Source organism: Talpa europaea (genome assembly GCF_964194135.1).
Source record: "Talpa europaea genome assembly, chromosome: 9".
NCBI classification, from domain to species: domain Eukaryota; kingdom Metazoa; phylum Chordata; class Mammalia; order Eulipotyphla; family Talpidae; genus Talpa; species Talpa europaea.
The window spans coordinates 1,869,450-1,883,328 of record NC_140076.1 but is presented as its reverse complement, the minus strand read 5'-3'; positions in this window follow the sequence as shown (position 1 = coordinate 1,883,328).

The following is a 13,879-nucleotide window of genomic DNA, read 5'->3' as shown; positions in this document are numbered from 1 at the left end:
GCCGTGGGGGCCGTGAGGGGAAGCCCCGGCGGGTGCAGGTCGCAGGTGGGCAGGAGGCCGCTGGCCTGCGGAGGGAGAGAAGGGACCACAGGCGCCCCCCCCCCCCCCGCGCCCAGGAGCAGGGGCAGGAGGCCACCACCCGGCGCCTGTGCAGAGACAGCCCTGACGGAGCCCTCTTTTTTGGGGGGGCTCACTCCTTTGCGGGGTGGCCTGTTTGCTGCTGATTTTGGGTGACCGCGTGGAATTTGAAAGGAACTGGAGCTGCTACAACGGCCTCCATCTCCGCGTCTTTACCTCTGGTCGCCCCGACCCTCACAGCCTCTGGCGCTGCTGGGGCTGCGCCTCGGTGCCCGAGGACTCTCGCGCCTCCAGTGGTTTAGGGACTGTGCTCATCGTCCACCCTCCTGCGGCCCCTGCGGCTGTGAGCCCCGGGTCTGGGCTTGCGGGGCCTCCCTCCGGCTGTTCTCTCCTCGTCCTCCGTCCCTCGGCCCCTTCCAGCAATGTCAGGAAGGAAAACTCCCGGCGGCCCCTGTTCGTCCTTCGGGACCAGGTAGCATCGCCCCTCCCAGCTCCCTGCCCAGGCTGCTGCTCTTCCCAGCCCCGCCCCAAACCTGGGATCAGACGCCTCCCGAGTCCATGCGCCCCGGGCTCCCTGGGGTCCTGCACGCGGCCTCGGGGACCCTGGCGGACAACAGCCTTTTGTGCATGTTTGGGCCAAGGGCCCCGGGGGTCCTTCCTGCAGCCTCTGCGGGCTGGACCCCCTTCCTGACCCTCTGCCCCCCCGGCCCCCCGGGGCTCAGCCCAGCCCTCTGCCGGCGTGGGAGGAGGCCCGGCACGCAAAGCGGGATTGATTTTTGTCTTGATGATTCGGCTGCGATTGATTTTCTCAGGTGGAGGCTTTGCGCTTAATGAGGTGAGGGCGTCTCCGCCCATCCAGACGGGACTCTGCAAGGACGATCGCCCTGTGGCGACAGCTCGCTTCTAAGATACATGCATGCACACGACACCGTGAGGGGGACAGCGTGGACGGAGCCCCTGCGCTGCTCTCCGGCCCCTGCTCTGGGCCCTTCCAGCCATGAGAGCAGGCGAGACGGGGCGAGAGGACAAAGCTCTTGGGGAGAGACACCCCTGGGTGCCCCCTCGGGAAGCAGCCCTGGGGCTCGGACTGGGTGGGACTGGGCTTGGGGCCCCATGAGGGGGGGCCGAGGCAGCAGAGCAGCCCAGGCCAGCGCTCTGCGGGGGCAGGTGTGCCAAGTGTTTCCTGCGGTGCTGGGGGGACCCCACAGACTTAGCGGCTTGGAACAGCGCATTTGGCTCACCCACCGGCCCTAGGGCTGCCGTCAGGTGTGGGCAAGGCTGGGCTCCCGGGGCCCGGGGCAGCCTGGGCACTGGCCACCAGATAACTGGGCACCTGCCTGCCTCCAGGCTGGTCATCGGCCCCCTCGGTTCCACCTGCAGCCCCTTGGCCAGCAGCCCCACGTGGTCCCGGCTCCCCTTTGGGGGGACCCAGTGGCCTCCCCAGAGGTGTCTCGCTGTCCTGAGACCGTGTGAGCAGGCGTCTCTCTGGCTTGTTTTCCTCTTTTTTAATGTCTACGAATAGGGCCACGAAGGTGCCAGAGCCTGGACCCAGAGGCTTTGTCTCGGGGATGCCCTTTCCCAAGGATGAGGCCATTGTCCTGGCGGCTCCCCTGTCACTGCGGACGCGAGACCAGGGCGTGGAGACAGAAACGCTTCAGAAAACACGCGTGACCATGTCCCGGCGTTTCTGGGGTCCGGTAATCCCAGCGCCTGTTCCCGAAGCGCGGGCCCATCAGCAGGCACACCCTCCTGGGCCTCCGGTACCTTCTTTCTGCCTGCCAGGCCGGCCCCACGCAGGAGCTGTGGGTGGCGTGGCCCGGTCAGGAGGAGCTGGCCTCACCTGCAGGGAGCCACCTCGAGCCGGGGCTGGGTGACGTCAGACAGGTGTGGGTCCCAGCCTTTGGTCCAGGACACTGCCCGGCAGGGCATTTTCTGGAGACCAGGCCTGACCTAGGGCCTGCCTGGAGCCCCGACCGGGAGCATGTCCTCATCATCACCCGGATGTGCCCTCCTGCCCTGTCCAGTTACAGATCCTGTTTGCCTGTTCTAGAACTTTCTGTAACTGGAACCAAGCAATCTGAACTCCTGCTCCCGGCTTCTGTCTCCCATCAGCATGTGCTTGAGACTCGCCGTGTCCTCGTGGGGGTCAGCGTTCTCTCGTCTGCCCGCTGCTGACCAGCAGGCCCCGGCGTGGATGTGCCACGTCTGCTTGGCCGCTGTCCCAGTCTGGGTTTGTTGTGACTAAGGATGCCACAAGCATTCTTGTAAAACAAAAGCAGGGGCTTTGCTTGGTTCTGTTTCATTTTGCTCCCCAGTCGTGAAGGGAGCCCCGGGGTTCAGGCCTCAGCAGCCGCGGCGTCCGAGCCCTGGTGCTGGTGTGGGGGCGCCAGGGACGCACATGCTGGGGACGCGTGTCCTGGGGCCGTCACGCTCCCACCCGGGCTTGACCACCTGTGCCCGCCCCGGGATGCTCCTCCTTGGCTCCTGGACCTGGCTCAGGGTGTGTTTATGTATTTATGAGCCCTGGAATTGCTGCTTCCGGCACCCTATTTACTTAACAATATCACAGTAATTGTAGGATAATTGTGCAGCAGTGAAGGAACAGCCAGGGTCTGTGCAGTAAGTGGGTAATAAAAACCAGGCTTTATGGGCTCTGCTCCTGGGGAGAGGGATGGCCTTAATATTGCATCATGTAACTAATCATTTCCAGTTCAGAAGGGGCTGGGATTTGCGCCGAGACCCTCAGCCAGCTGGTGGGGTTGGGGCTCTCTTTCCGGCTAAGCTGGCGGCTCCAAACCTCCTTCATCTCCCTCAGGAGGGAGATGAGGAGCAGCCTCTGGGCACCGTGCCCCCTCCTGGCCTCTGCCATCCCACGAAGACAGCCCCCGGGCAGCATGGGTGCCCTGATTCTGCAGCCCATCCTGCACCCTGAGCATCCTGCGGAGCTACTGAGCCCTTCAAGGGCTTCCCCCCCAACCCCAGAAGTGAGATACGGGAGCGGGGAGGGTCTGGGGGCCCTGCCCCTGCCAGGGGCGAGCGAGACCCTCAAGGCCAGCCACGGCCTCCAGCCAGGCCTCCAGCCTCTTCCTGGAGCTGGCTCAGGTGTTGAGCTGGTCCTGGCGCGCCCAGCGAAGATGGGCGGACAGAGCCAGGGCAGGCTGTGCACCCAGCAAGGGGGCTGGGGCTACGGATGCTGCCCAGGTGTGGCAAGCCTGCGGGTTCCCCGAGGAAAGGCGCCCGGGTGAGCACGGGCCTCTGCTGTGGACGAGAGGAGCCCCGTGAGCCCCCCAGGTCCCCAGGACCGGCGCTTCTTTCCTTTCCTGTCAGCTGCGTGGACCCTTCGCCCAAGCACAGCGGCCAGCGAGGCCGAAAGAACCAGGCAGCGTGTCTTTGTCCCCTCCCGCGTGTCTGGGGGTCACCACCACGGGCTCCAGCCCCTCCTGCTGCCCGGGGCTTGGGGTGGGGGGCTGGCTCTGTCTGGAGAACCTGGGGCTCAAGGCGCCTGGAAACGTGTCTCCATGTGGATGCACCCGGCTCTCTGGGGCCTGGGTGGACACCAGGCGTTGGTCTGTTCTCCGAGCAGAGAGGCCCCGTAGACTGGTCTGCCGGCCTGTGCCCCGCAGGCGCCCCATGGCGGACGTGCCCCCGGCGCCGCAGATGCCCACGCTGCTGCCTGAAGGGCCGCCGCCCTGAAGCGTGTGCCCGCAGGGCCCTGGCTCAGGCGGGCGCGGGCCTCGCCACGTAAGGGCCTTCTTCGAGTCGTTCGCTCTCCTCCCGGAGGGTGCGCTCGGCAGAGCGTCCGATGGAAAATGAAATGACGTCCAGGCTGCTCGTGCCCACGATTTCAAATACAGTTTTTCAAAGTCTGAGAGGCCAGTGAGCCGGCGCCTGTGACCGGCGGGGACGGAGAGGGACGGGCGGGCGCCGGCGCGCAGGGGCGGGCGGACGCGCCAGGAGGGCAGGGAGACGGCCAGTCGGGGCCCAGGCCGGGCGCTCCTGCATGTGCCGCACGACGCAGCAGCTCACTCTGTGTTTTATCCACGAGAAGTGACTTTCTCTGTCCACAAAACTGTGACGAGCACGTCCCTGTTTTGTTTATTGCTAAGAGCCAAAAACTGGAAACTAGCCCGGGGGCCACGCCGGGGGCCGGATGGACACAGGGCAGCCGGGGCGCGCGGGCCGAGGGCCACAGGCCCAGCGGGAACCAGGCTGCAGGCGGGCGGCTCGCCGACAGCCGGCGTGGGGAGCGGGACGGGGGAGCGGGCCTTGCGCTCCTGCTCCTGTGACGCTCGGGCGCAGGGGCAACAATTGGCGCTGATAGATCAGAAAAGAGGCGGCCGAGGGGTGCTCGCCGGGGAGGGGCGCGGGGGCCTGCTGGGGCGCTCGTGCACGGCTGTCAGAGCTCGTCAGGCAGAGGACGAGCTCCGGTGCGGACAGCATGCAGATTTCCCTCCGAAGCCAACTCTGAACGTGTATTGAACCTGAGTTGACAGGTTTGCTTATGGCAGTGGTGCGGGCCAGCAGGTCTAGGACTATTTTCTCTTTATTCCAGTCTTGAGCAAATGAGTAAATATATCAAGGATCATGGAGCTCAATCCCTCAGCGAGGACCCGGGAGCCAGCGGCGGGCGAGGCGGAAGGTTACGATGTACCTGATGAATGGCAAGTGTCGCTGCGAATTCATTTCTCTCTGGGATATGCACCCCGCATGTGAGGACCCACAAAGGCATGTGCACAAGTGCAGGGAGAGCGTGTATAAATGCACACATGTGTAAAGATGCACTTATGTGGAAATAGATTTTATAAATCTGTTCCTATGCCACCGATCTACCATCCGTCCCTTAATCTACTGTCCAGTTATCAATAAACCATTTATCTAAATATCCTTGTGAATATATGCTCATACCATCATCTTCCTCGTCATCTAACATTTATCTGTCTATTTACCTGTCAGTGTGTTTGCCTCATCCATCCACACCCTCCATCCAGAGCCATCTGTCTTCATCATTTATTGATCAATCATCAATCATTAATGGATATATTTCTGTTTATTTCTTTTTATCAGTTCATCCATCCACCCACCATCCATCCACCCACCACCCATCCATCCTCCATCCATCCACCATCCATCCTCCATCCACCATCCATCCACCCACCATCCATCCACCATCCACCATCCATCCTCCATCCATCCACCATCCATCCTCCATCCATCCACCATCCATCCTCCATCCATCCACCATCCATCCTCCATCCATCCACCATCCATCCTCCATCCATCCACCATCCATCCTCCATCCATCCACCATACATCCATCCACCATCCATCCTCCATCCATCCACCATCCATCCATCCACCATCCACCATCCATCCATCCACCATCCACCATCCATCCATCCACCATCCACCATCCACCATCCATCCATCCACCATCCATCCATCCTCCATCCACCATCCATCCATCCACCATCCATCCATCCTCCATCCACCATCCATCCATCCACCATCCACCATCCATCCATCCATCCATCCATCCATCCATCCATCCATCCATCCACCATCCACCCTCCATCCACCATCCATCCATCCATCCATCCATCCTCCATCCACCATCCACCATCCATCCTCCATCCACCATCCATCCATCCATCCATCCTCCATCCACCATCCACCATCCATCCTCCATCCACCATCCATCCATCCATCCATCCTCCATCCACCATCCACCATCCACCATCCATCCTCCATCCACCATCCATCCATCCACCATCCACCATCCATCCATCCATCCATCCTCCATCCATCCACCATTCATCCATCCACCATCCATCCTCCATCCACCATCCATCCATCCATCCACCATCCATCCATCCACCATCCACCATCCATCCTCCATCCATCCACCATTCATCCATCCACCATCCATCCATCCATCCAACCATCCATCCTCCATCCACCATCCATCCATCCATCCACCATCCATCCATCCATCCAACCATCCATCCACCATCCACCATTCATCCTCCATCCATCCACCATCCATCCATCCACCATCCATCCATCCTCCATCCATCCATCCACCATCCATCCATCCATCCATCCATCCATCCATCCATCCACCATCCATCCTCCATCCATCCATCCATCCATCCATCCACCATCTATCCATCCATCCATCCTCCATCCATCCACCATCTACCATCCATCCTCCATCCACCATCCATCCATCCTCCATCCATCCACCATCCACCATCCATCCTCCATCCATCCACCATCCACCATCCATCCACCATCCATCCTCCATCTGTCCATCCACCCACCCTATCATCTGCTATCTGTCTCTTAGCATTATCTGTGGAGAGGATTTACAAATGTGGGCCTGGGTCACAAGGGTGGAGGAAGCTAAGAAAAGGCATGGGGGAGGGGACTATGTGATGGTGTCTGCCAGGGACCAGATTATCCACTGGATAAGTTCTAAGTTTCTGGATTTTGCTCGCTGGGCTGCGGCTCTGGAGGAGGCTGCTTTTGTTGTCAGGGAAGGTGGAGTGGGAGGGACAATGACAAAGCAAACTGCACAATGGAAGTGAGTGGTGAATTGGGGAGAGGCCCGCGGGGCTCACAGTCGTGCCCCTGCCATGTCTCTGCAGTGACACCGCAGCTGCACGACGGTCTGGGCGACGAGGCTGCGGGCCGGAGTTCTGTGCGTGACTCAGGCACGAGGTGAATGTGCCGGTCGCCCTCCGAGGAACGAGATCCCGGGAGCATGGTCAAGCCTCAAGCAGGGGACGTCGGGTCCCTGCAAGCCAGGCCACACCTGCCCAGAAGCACAGCGTCCGCGCCTGCACAGGCGTGGCCCTGGCTGGCGAGTGCCGGCGGCCGAGGAGGCCTCCTGCAGCAGGTGGCCCTGCAATGTGCCAAAGAACAGGATGCCCGGCGCCGCCAGCGGAGAGCAGGGGCAGCTGGCAGCCTCCTTGAGGGCACTGTCTGCTCAGTGCTAAATTCTGAGCTGTGCTCTTCCACGAGCGCTGTCCTTCCAGGCTACCCTCCGAGGCGGCAGGACGCGGGAGAAACAGGGCTCGCCGGGGTGCCCTTTGAAATACCCCCAAAAGGCGGGGACTTGAGAAGCTCCTGGCAGGATGGGGAAATGTGGGTGTCTCAAAGGGAGGAAGCAGGCTGGCGGGGGCAGGGAGGGTGGGGACAGGACCCTGGCGACCCTTGCAGGGAGCCGGGCTGATGACTGTGGACGGGCCAGCTCCCAGCCCAGCGTCCAGCCATTCTGGGCCCTCTGTCTGCGAGATGCTGGGCAGATTCTCTATTCTCCACGAAGGCCCCAATCCTGCAGCCGCTCCGCATCTAGTGCCAGCCGGGGGCTATCGTCGTGGGGCTCCTGAGGGCTTCAGAGGCAGCCCTTTCCGCAGTGGGGCTTGTTCCGTCTCGCCGGCCAGGGGCGAGGGCCCACGCCTCCCCGCCGCAGCGGCCCCCTGGTAGGCGGTGCAACAACGAGGGGCCTGTGTTGGTTTGATGTTGCAGAGAGGAGGCCCCTGCTCGCCTCACTTGCGTCGGGCACGCACCCGAGGGGCCGAGAAAGGCGAGAAGCTTTGCCAAGCTGCTCACTCAGAGCCGGCGTTTCCCTGCACTGGCACTGGCAGAACTGGGGGGGCACAGGGAGCAGGGAGCAGCTCTCGGGGCCCCAGAGAGCACGTCTGCCTAGTAAGGACCAGCGCGCTGAGCTTCCAGAACATCCGTGGCCGGGCTGCTCTTGCGGGCCTGTTGCCTGAGTCTGGCCTTGGCAGGCGTGTGGGTCCGCGTGGAGGACTCTGGAGCGCGATGGGCAGAAGCTGGAGGGGGCTGCAGGGGCGGGGTCTGCAGGTGATGGAGGCGGGGGGGGGGCATGAAGGGCGCAGGGCCGGTGTTCCCGGGACGCAGGCCAGGTCCCTCCTACCTGAGGTCGGGGACAGCTGCGCCTGCTTCTCCGCATCCCACATCCAGGGTCTCACGGCGCAAACAGCTTCTTGGGGGCTTCAGGGCTGAGCTGACGTCTCCCAGAGACGGCCAGCCTGGCCCCCGGGTCGCGTGCAGAAGGCGCAGACCGTGAGCCCCCAGCAGAGCGCGCAGGGCGGGGAGGGCCAGGCCTGGGAGTACCTCAAAGAGGGGCCAGTTTTCTGCCTTCAGTGCTTCAGGTTGAGCCCATGTGGAGTGGAAAGGCTCGTCCCGCCGAGGGGCTGGTGGCCGATGGGGCGGGGGCGGATGGAGCAAGCGGCGGGCTCTTAACTTGGCTCGAGGAGAAAGGAGGTGGATGGCAGCGGAAGGCCCAGCATGGTCTGGTGGGCCCCGCTCCCGGTAGACCTGGACCCGGTGTCCATCCTGTGGCACCCCATGTGTCCTACCAGAGGGGGAGCACCCACAGCCCCCGAACCCCCTGTGCTGCTGGGGCCGGAGGCCGCCGCGGCCCCGATGCTGGGGCGAGGGGAGCAGATTGCCTGCAAGTCCCCGGCTGGCCGGAGTCTAAACCTGGCTCAGGGTCAGAATGTCCCCGAGAGTGGTCAATATTTTAAACCTTCTTTGTTTAAATTACCCTGGTCTTAGATAATCGGGCACTCTGGAAGGTTCTTAGAGTCCTTGATTAATTGGGCATTTTCTAACCACACTGTCTCCGCCGATCTGCAGATAGCAGAGCCCGAGACTCTAGCAGGAGAGGAAAATGTAATCAGACTAATTTCATTGCCGGAGAGCCAGGGATGCGGAAGTCATTTTTTATTACTGCAGCGATAAAGGAGCCCCGTGTTTCAATACAGGGGAGCAGAGCACACGTTACACAAAATGAACTGACGGATAAATCTGGGCCCACGGGGCTGGGGTCGTAGTGGGTGTCACTGTCCCGGCACGGGGTGGTCTCAGGGCGTCTCCTGTCTGTGTCCCCTGAGGTTGTTATAGCCCCCGGGGTTCTGGGAGCCCCACTCTGACCAGCCACCTGTCCCCCGAGGAGCGTGGTCAGCTGGGAGGTGGCCCCGCCTGGAGCACGTGCAGGAAGCATCTTTGCAGGTGTGCACCGGCACACGCTCACGGACACACAAGGGAGGCCAAATGCACCCCCCACACGCCCCTGAGTGGTTTCGTGGCAGGCGATGCAGCCAAAGTCTGGCCTCTCGTAATGGATGGTCTTCCAGCCCTGATCCTGCGCCAGCTGTCCCCCCAATTCTTAAACCCCACACCGCTGGGGGAGCAGAGCTCACACCTCTGGTGGCAGCAATGGGTCACGGGACCCTGCTCTTTCTTGGGACCCTCAAGGCTGGGAGGAGCCAAAGGTTCAAGGGGAACTTGTGGGAAAGACAGATCCCCAGGGAGTGGGTGCCACCAGCGGTGCACCTGCCCGATGCTGGGCCAGGCGGGGGTGGGGGGGTAGCCTGGTTTGGAGATGACCCAGGCAGAGACAGAGCCGCCTTGGTCCAGGCTGGAGGGCGGTAGCCCCTTTTCCCGCATCTGCTGGCGAAGGCACAGTGGGTGCCTGGGGTGGGGGGCTGTGGCAGCCCCTTGTTTTTCGGGCAGACGCCTTAGGCCCCATCCTGGTTCTGTGTTAATGGACTTCCAGGCGGGGGAGGGGAGCTCTCAGCCCCCGCTGGTCCCCCCGGCTTCTCCGAGGGATCAGGAGGGATTCGGAGCCGAGCCGCGTGTAGATGGAGTGCGGGTTGACGTGTCACTATATTAATGTCAAGAAGCTGCACGGCGAGTCCCTGTCGCGCTCGGCCTCGGGCGTCGCGCTGCTGGCGGCGAGACCGGAGTGGCAGGGCTCGCGCTGAAAAACTCATCTCCCTGCTTCCTTTTGAACTGTAGAAATCAGAATGGAAAACTCGCCTGTAAATTGTCTGACGGGAAATACACTGTCTCATGCCACCACTCTCATCGATTCGCTTTCATATTTATATTAAGGCTGAAAAGCTAACAATAACCTGGGCCTGCGTGGGGAGTGGGGTGTGGGGCGCAGGGGCTGGGGCGGCAGGTTCCCGAGGATGAGAGCTCGGGGGCCTGAGCTTCTCGTGTCCCTTCACACAGAACAGCCGGACAGCGGGTTGGAGGAGGGGCCTGCCCCGAGCTATCACTGCATCTCCACGGCTTGTCAGCTGCCCGTGCTGTGTGTTGGGTAAATCACACTCAGCGAGATGCAGCGTGACCTTGACAGCATGAGGCTCTGCTAGCTGCCACCTCCCCGCCTCCAGGGTGTGCATGGCTGCGAGCGGACGCTGGGGGCCAGGGCAGCGGGGGAGGAGGGCAGGCAGCCTGGGAGGCAGGGGCTGGGAGCTGCTGCAGGCGGGAGGAGGGGGGGCTCATTGTGTTTGTTCACACAGAGCAGATGCACCTGCCTGCACCGTGGCCCAGCCCCGGCACTCTGGCGGGACGCGATGCAGACAGCCCGGCTTCCTCAGAGCTATGCCCTGGCAGGAGAAGGGCCAGGCTCGCTCACCGCCGCACTGAGAGTCTTCCGTGCTTCCACACTGCACCAGGGTGGTCGGCATGATGGCGACACTTGCCAGAACTTTCCACAGCTTGATAAGAGGACCCCCTGCTCCTGCCCGGGTGCCCGCTGGCTGGCTGCCCCACAGTCCGCCTTGTGAGTGGGCCTTCTTGCCGGTGGGCCCCCCACCCCATCAGGGCTCTGGAGGAGGTGGGCTCAGCAGAAGAACATCCCCACTGAGCCCCGCCACTGTCCCGGGTTCAGAAACGTGGTCCGTGCTTTATGCTGTAAGATGGGGGGCGGTTTATTACGTAGCAGTAGTCCCTAGTGCAGCGCCGGAGCTGCAACCACGTGGAGCTGGGACCAAATGGCGTCAGCATCCAGAGGAGCGGGTCTGAGAGAGGCGGGGCGGGAAAGATGCACGGGCCGTGTGAAGGGACAGGGGCTGGCGCCCTGTGTGGAAATACACACCCCAGGGCGGGACGGGCTGGAGGCAAGAGGGGCTGCACGTGAACACCCAGAGATGCCAGAACGAAGATTTGTTGGGGTGCAAGGTTGGGTCGACCCCCTAGCATCTCCCAGGCTGAAGCTGGGGAGGGCGGAGACCTTGGTGAATTTTATGCTTGGGGGTGTCTCTTGCCCAGAAAAGCCACCCCCACCCTGGAGTCATCCTCTTTTCTGCCTGGGGCGGCTTTCACTGCCGCGCCCCCGTCTGCATCACGGGCCCCTCCCAGGCTCTGCCCTCTCCAGAGGGGGCAGCTTTCCTTGCAGCCTGCCCAGCTCCTGCCCATTTCTGCACCCCCAGGACGGAAAGCCTCTGAAGAGACGGCCTGCCTTGGCTGGGGCTCTCCTTTCTTGCCTTCGGTTCAAGAAGGCGACTCTCGTCAAGGACATCTGTTGATGAAATCAAAGTCTCAGTGACAGCCGGACAGGTCATCAGAGCGAGGATTCAAACCCGGAAAGCCGTCGGCAGGTATGTGTCCGGAACCGGCCCATCAACACGGGTGTGAGTTGAGTTTGGGGAACAATGAGTCGCTGGTGTCAAAAATACAACTATTCTTGGTAGGGGCTTTTTGGTTTTCCACCGGCTGAGGGCTTTCCGGTTCCTGCGTGATCTTGACTTGAAAGAAATGCCCGAGCTGTCTTCTAGAAATACCCTGCGCAAGACAAAGCTGTTGAAGTCTGTATCTGCCTCCCCGGTCATCAGTGTGGCTGAAAGCCTGGTGTCCCCCGGACAGCAGATTCCTGCGGGGCTTCTCCCTGGGATGGGCCGACCTGTCCTGATGCCCGTCGCTCGGGTGCCTTTGCTCTCTGGCTGCGAGCAGAGCGGGGTCCCGGGACGACACGGTGTGCTCACGCCGCCCACAAGCCGTGTCAACCAAGAGATGTGCCACCTCTGCCTGGCCACGCCTCTAAAACTGCCTGCTGGAGCCACCACTGTCCCCACGTGGCCACACCCACGATTACCCTGTGGCCCCAGTTTCCTGGGAAAGCCTCCAGGCTGGTCTTCTCTGGAATGTTCTCTCCTTGGAAACCCACCTCCCTGGTGCCTTCTCTGCGCCCCGGCTCTTTCTCCTCCTTCCTGGGACTCACCTCTCAGCCGCGCTCGGTCGTGGCAGCTCCACCAGCACAGGGCCCCTGGGGCGGGCGACTGTTTTAGAAGAAATGAAAGCAAAGCGGACTCGGAGCCGGGCGAGCTCGCTTGTTTCCTCCTTGGGAAGTGGCCGAGGCAGGGCTGGCTTCTCCTTTGGCCGTGACCCTGGAGAGCTCAGCGCAGCCACGTCCGCCCGGCAGGCGACTTGACCGGCTGCGGGTGACCATCACACCCGGGGCTGGCCGAGCCCCAGCGTGCAACAGGCTGGTCCCGGCCGCCCGAGCACGCAGCCGCCCCTCGGCCGCGTCTGCTGGCAGGAGGATCCCAACCCTGCACAGCCCTTCTCCACCCTCTTCCCAGCCCCGGGCAGTTTTGCTTTTCTCAACTGATTCTTCGGGGCGACTTGATGGCTTCCGCTCGGCCTTGCCGTGTCTCCAGAGGCTCTGCACTTGGCACGGAGGTCGGGAGCAGGCCTCGCCTGCTGGTCAGACCCCCGGGGTCTCTCGGCTTCTGGGGACAGCCCTTGCTCACCGCGGTCTCAGCTGTGCCCTCCCTCCCCCCCTCCCTGCTGCCCTCCACCCCATTCTGTGGTAACAAGCCGGCTCCCTCCCTCCCCATCCCGCTGGCAGTGAGTCTCTCTCTCCCTCTCCTTCCCTGTCTCTCCCCGCCGCCCTCCTCTCCCTGCACTGACGCGAGCAAGGAGTCAAACAGATGGAGCAGATGCACCCCATGTCCACCCTGGGGCGCAGGGGGTAGGTGGCCCCATGTCTCCTGTCCGCGGAGGAGTAGACACCCCCCAGTGCAGGCAACCGCAGAGGCAGCCAGAGTCTCCCAGGGCGCAACCTCCCATCACGACGCTGCAAACCTGGTTACTTATAAAGCAATTTGCTCCTCTGGGCTGCTTTGAGATTAAAATGGTAATTATCTTGCAAATGACGGTAACTGTCTTTCATAAACGGGCGATGTTTGAGATGTGACTGACTGCGCCGGCATAATAGGCTTAATAAACGGCACCTCCGCGGCGGGGACAGAGCCTCTTCGTTCTGGGAGGGACAAGGGACAAGGCCGCCGTTTCAGGAGAGATTCCGTTCTTCGCTCCAGCCAGGTTTTCTTCCCCCAATAGCCTGCGCTCATCATTTTTTTCTTAATAGGCCGCTTTTCCGTGGGATAATTTGCAAACCGTTGATCTGTGTTTATCATCTCTCATTTTTCCCTCCTTGAAAGTTTTGCTTTTCTTGCTGCGTCTGGGAGGATCTTCCTCGGGGGGAGACGCTCGCCGGGGAGGGGAGGCCGGTGGGCGGGCGGTCGCCGAGGTCTGGCCACCAGTCACAACGTGTGTGTGTGCGAGTGTGCATGTGCACGCGTGTGCATGTGTGAGTGTGTGCATGTGAGCGTGTACACGTGTGCACATGTGCATGTCAGTGTGTGCGTGTGTGTACGTGTGTGAGTGCACGCATGTGTGAGTGTGTGCAGGTGGGAATGTCTGTGTGTGTGTGCTGGGGGGGCTCCGCCCCAGCACGCAGTTCTGACTCCAGCGGCGTGTCCTGAGTCCCGCGCTGCCGGGCGCCCAGAGGGAGTGTCGTGAGCGGCTCAGCCTCCCGAGACACCCCCACCCCCGGGCCCCCAGGAACTTGCTCACAGGCGGCTGAGCCCCAGAGCTCGCCAACTGATGTGAACCGACAGCCAGAGAAACTCCCATCCCGTGGAACTTGGGGCCAGTGCGCCCCAACCTGGAAGCTCCCCAAAGCGCCTCCTTC